The sequence below is a fragment of the Varanus komodoensis genome, unplaced genomic scaffold, assembly GCF_004798865.1.
Source record: "Varanus komodoensis strain SLA01 unplaced genomic scaffold, ASM479886v1 scaffold14_1, whole genome shotgun sequence".
NCBI classification, from domain to species: domain Eukaryota; kingdom Metazoa; phylum Chordata; class Lepidosauria; order Squamata; family Varanidae; genus Varanus; species Varanus komodoensis.
In genome coordinates, this window is record NW_025335438.1 from 18,700,383 (window position 1) to 18,706,210 (window position 5,828).

The following is a 5,828-nucleotide window of genomic DNA, read 5'->3' on the forward strand; positions in this document are numbered from 1 at the left end:
GAAGCTCGCTAGAGCATCTCCAAAGGACCTTTTCCCCATCCTCGTGAGGTGCAACCAGACTCCCTGCCAGAAGTCCATTGGCAAGAAAATGAGTGCCGTGGTCGAGGAACCCGAAGCGTTCCTTCTGGCACCACACCCTAAGCCAGTCAAATGATGATTTGCATCAAAGAGTAATCACCACAGGTAGATTTTCCATATCAACTGATGTCAACATAAATGATCCATTTCTACGGAAATGGATCATATACACTGAGGTTAAGGGTTATTCAGAGATAAAGAATCAGAATATGAGAGGCCAAATTAATATATGAACTAACTTAGTTTGCGCACTCAGCTGTTTGAATAAACTTTAGCCTTCTATACAGTACCCATGAAGCTGTGCAATGAATCTTTGGGCGTGGTCCACAATACATATTTCCACATCTTACTTGCTTTTAAAAGCCACACAAGACATAACTATTTCCAGATGTCAAACTTCTATGATTGCAATTCTATGTACTTTAAATGCCTCTCTTAAGTCAGTGGGTCTTGCTTTGCAGAAGGCATGCATAAAATCATCCAGTGGTAGGGTGGATATTTGAACTTTGCAGGTAGTTCATATCTCCTGGAAAGATGATGCATTTCCTACAGTTTTAAAGGAAACTGTGTTGAAGCCTTTGCTAAAGAAGTCAAATCTAGATCCATGGTTAGGGACAACTATCTCCCAGTGTCTAAATTACAACTTTTGTGCAGGATATTAAAGCATATAGTGACATCTCAGCTTCAGTTAATGCTACTAGATACATTGCAATTTGAAGCTTTGTGTAGGGATGGAAATAGGCTTGGTTGAAGTGGTAGATAACTTCTGGCAGGCAATAGTGATTACGAGTTTCTTATCCTGGACTTCTCAGCATCTTTTAGATCATTGTATCCTTTTGCATTATAAATTGGGATGGATTTTGTGAATAATGTTGTCACAATGTCACAATGACCCAGAAGGAACAGTCTCAGAAGCAAGTGTTGAAGGAGTTCTGTTTCACCCAACAGCCATTGGTCTATGGTGCCATATGAATTCATCTTTTCTCGTATACTTTTTGTACCTACATGAAATCGCTGGTTGAAGTAATCCAGCTCTATAATTTGAGATGAACTATTGTACAGAGGAAAGGAAATGATACTCAGCTCTACTTGTCATTTCTAACTTCTCATTGCAAGAAGGTTGTGGAAATCTTGAAACAACAACGTAGTTTTGTGGTGGATGAAGATGAACATGTGATGCATAACCCACAGAAGGCAGAAGTACTGTGGTTAGGGAGCCATTGCTGGAGGCCTATCTCCCCTGCCACACACACACACACCTCCTTTCAAACAGATCAAGACTAGAGGCTTCTAACTACAGTACAGGCAGTCCCCAAGTTATGAACGAGTTCTGTCCCTGAAAATGTCTTTAAGTCGAATGTATATGTAAGGGAGATCAGATATATAAAACACATAAAAAACACTTAAGGAACACCTCCATATAGAGTTGGCTCTCCACATTGCAGGTGTTAATGGAGCAGGACCCCCACAACCATGAATATCTCTTCCCCCACCAAACCTTAACTCTTAATACTGTTGACCATACATTACAGGATTGCTTCTCTCTCTCAGACCTTGGTCTGATCCAGCAGGGCTCCTCTTCTTCATTTATTACACACTTATGTTTTTTATTCCCTGTGCTTCCTTTCACTCACCAGGGACGCCTCTTTGCACCAAGGAAATGCCAGAGGACTTTCCCTTTCTAGTTGAGTGGGGCAATAAGGCATGCTCCAGAGGCCTTCCGTCTCTCCCCTTTCACTTCCTCTCCATGGTGATCATGATTTTCTGCTGCAGACCATTTTCATGAGCATAACAAACTAGTTTCCACATTCAGTAGTACAAAGTGTTTGTCTTCAACTTGAATTTTTAAATTAATAGGATTTATGGAAGCTTGTTTGTATGTAATTCAAATGTTCATTACCTGGGAACTGCCTGTATTATGCTAAAAGTGGACAGCTAAACTTGTTTTGTGATTCAGAACTGCAGAAGTCATTTAAAAAAAGATACTAGAGACATTTGGAATATTAACTGTTTGGGGAAATGACCTAAAGCTAAGAATTTGATTCCAAGGTGTATCTCTCTCTTCCCTTTCTAACCAAGTGGTTCATAAAGCTTGTAAGCAAGATAGTGGGAATGCTGGACACTATTCTTTTTGTCTGCTCTTTTGACTATTTGGACTGTATGGCCATGTTACTTCTGACCCTCTCTGGCTCTGCCTGTTCAACAGTGTTTCCTCCAGAACCAGAGCTACCTGGCTTACCTTGGAGCATGCTGCCCTTGGCATTTCAGTGAAGAATTCTGATTCTACCTCTTAAAATTCAGATTCTGAAGTAGCTGCCTTGGAATGCTGTATTTTAGGAAGAGTGGACCCAGTCTTTACCTCCATTCACTTTTGACAGAAGTTTACGACTTCCTTCAGATCAGGTTGCACACCACATTTCAAAGCCATTTGGGCATTCTCCTGGTCTAAGTGCTAGCCAGGAATATCAGATGGCAATAGTGGTCAGGAATGCTTTTCAACAGTTTAGGCTGGTTTGTCAACTGTGGCAGTATCTAGGGAGAAGTGCATTTTCCTTAGTTATCTCTACACTAGCGTAATCTAAAGTGGACTGTTATAATGTAGTCTACATGGGAGAGCCTTTAAAAATATTTCAGAAACTTCAGCTACTGCAGAATTGTGAGGACTAGGTAATATGATCACGTAGCATGTTGGTTGCTGGTACATTTCTGGACCCAAATTTAAAGTGCTGTGATTTACAGTGAAAACCTTGAAGAGTTTGGGGCCATATTTCTCGAAAGAGTAGTTTCACCCATACCAATCTAACCACAAACTGAGATCATTGTCTGAGGTCCAACTCATATGCCAGCCTGTGAGAACTAGATAGGTGGATGCATGACAGAAGGCTCCCCCACCCCCCAGTAACTTCACTGCAGACTTTTAAAAACTGGTCCTAAAGACTTCCTTGGTTTCGTGTTCATTCTCTTAAACAGGATTTGTTCATGTTGTTGTATCTATAAAACAGTATTAGCTATAATAATGTGCCTTTACTGGTGTGTATAATTTCTGTTAATGCTGCATATCAGTTCTTAATGTTTATAATTATGATTTTATTTTGAACATTTCTTGTTATTGGCTCTAGAGGAGAAGACGTATTGAAATCAATGGGGCTTAAGTAAACTCTGTTGATTTCAGTGGCTCCTCCATGAAGTATGATTCAATCTGGAGTTAAACCATTGTGAGACCCTACTTTAAGATGATTTTTTCCTCCTTTACATAGGCTTATAGATACTTTAAATGAAGAATAAAAATATGCACAGTTTGAAAACACATGCCACAATTAACACATGGGACCCACCTCTGAATCAGTATGCATATAATTAGGCTACCTAACGGCCTTTTGCAAAGTTGTTACATGCCCAATGTTTGTGATAGTGTTCTACAAGAAGATCTCACTAAACTGAAGTTCAGAGGAAGGTTGAACACTGCCTCTTACTTAAAGAAAAAAGCACTAGGCTCAGTGCCATTGAAAACAAATGCCAGCTCCCTTTACACTAAACAAAATAGTCTGGTTTTGATAAGAATATCTGCTGGTTCATTTATGTGTTCTTTGAAGAATGTTTTTTTATTGCCTTTGAAATTAGGAACATTTCCAAATATAACACTTCTCTGTTTTCTTCCTGTGCCTATATATAAATGCAAACTAATAGAAATAATTGTGTGAATCCTATTTTTAAAGTGCAATCCAAGGTATGAGTTGATCCTTGTTCTTTCTGGAACATTCTGTCTGGTAGATAATACTCTAACACATTTCTCAGAAAAAACTTCCAGGTCCATTATCATGCCTTGACTAGGGGAAGGAAATTTTGAGAAATTAAGCAATTCAAAGAAGGACCTTGGTTCATTATAAAGATTTCCTGACAGCCTGGAAAGTAATACTCCAATTACCTGAACTAAAATAGATTTTTACAGTTGAGGCTAAATGAAAATAAACTTAAATGCAATGTTGTCTGGGCCATCCAACAATTAAAAGTCATGACCACTAAGGAGTAATGTTGTATGAGTCTTTGCACCTCCCATTTCAACTCAAAGGTCAAATTAGCATTGCCCAAATGGACAGCACATCCCCTTCCTCTGGTGCCTCTTTCCCAAGCAAAAAAAGAAGCCTTGGGGTAAGCCTTACCAATTATTGGGAAGAGGACTTGGAGAGCATGTCTTTGGCTGGAAATTAAGCTCTGAGTATTGTACACAATAGAATGAGTTCAGAAGATTGCAGCAAGGATAGACATCAATCTGAAAAAGAAGTTCTATGAGCGAAGGTCAATGGAGTATGTATATGTATACAAGAGAATGAGGGAATGGCATGATAACAGTTCTAAAAGACTGATGGACTGTCACATGCAAGGGGATGAAAGTCTTGCTTTGTTCTCTGGTGCTCCAGAGGGAACTATGAGATTTAATGAACTTAATTTATAGGAATATAACATTCAACTGACTGTCAGGAGAGACATCTTAATATTAAGAAAACTTTGACAATGGGACCAGTTACCTGAAGGAATGGTGGAAGTCTTCGAACAGAGTCTGGATAACCATCTGATGAGGATGTTCTAGCTCCTGATTTTCTGCACTGAACAAGTTATCAGACTAGAGGACCTGCATGGACTATGATACTATGCTTTTGTGCACCAAGATTTGACTTGGATCCTATTTCAATACTTCAAAAAAATCCAATTCAGTGTGAACTGATTTGGAGGCTGCTTGCTTTCACTTGGATACTATACCCCAGCAAAGTTAAGAAATTTGAGGTCTTGGGATCCTGATAACTTTCTCCAAAAGAAAGTGGAAGCAGGAACTAGAGGAACAGCTATTCTTGACTTGATTCTAACCAACAGGGAAGCTCTAGTAGACAAAGTGGCAGCTACGGGAACTCTGGGAGAAAATGACCATGCCATACTTGAATTATTGATTCTAAAGGAAGCAAAAGCCAAGTGTAGCAAACATGTACCCTGGATTTTAGGGAAGCCAATTTTAATAAATCTAGATCAATGATAAGCAAAGTCCCATGGTGACTCTAATGAGAAAAGGAGTCCAAGATGGCTAGGATTTTTTTTTTTTTAAAAAGGAAATTCTAAAGACACTCTTACAAACATTCCAACAAAAAAAAAGGTAGAAGACAACAGAAGAAGCCCATGTGGCTTCACAAAAAGCTTAGAGATGATCTGAAAACAAAAAAGGACAGGTATAGGAAATGGAAAGAAGGACAGGCTACAAAGGAAGAATACAGGCAAGTAGCACAGAATTGTAGGAATGGTGTCAGAAAGGCTAAATAATAAGCAATAAACCCAATGAAAGAACCCTAGGAATGAACTGAGGCAAGAGAAGGGTGCTAAAAGCAACAAAAAGGCCTTCTTCAGAAATGTCCAGAGGAAAGAAATGGGGGTAGGGGGTTCAACTACTCAACGTGGATGGCAAAATGATAACAGATGACAAAGAAAAGGCAGCAGTGCTCAATTTCTACTTCAGTTCAACCTTCTCCCAAAAGATTTATGACCTTCCTGATGAAAGGGAATTACAAGCTGAAGGAGCAGCATGTCAGCTCAAGATTGATAAGCAAGTGTCAAGGATAACATGGTTTGGTTGAATGAGTTCAAATCTCCAGGGCCCAATGAACTCCATCTTAAAGTCATAAAGGAGCTGGCAGAATAATTCTTGGAACCACTGTATATCATGTTTAAAAAATTATGGATGACCCGGGAAATGCCAGATGCCTGGA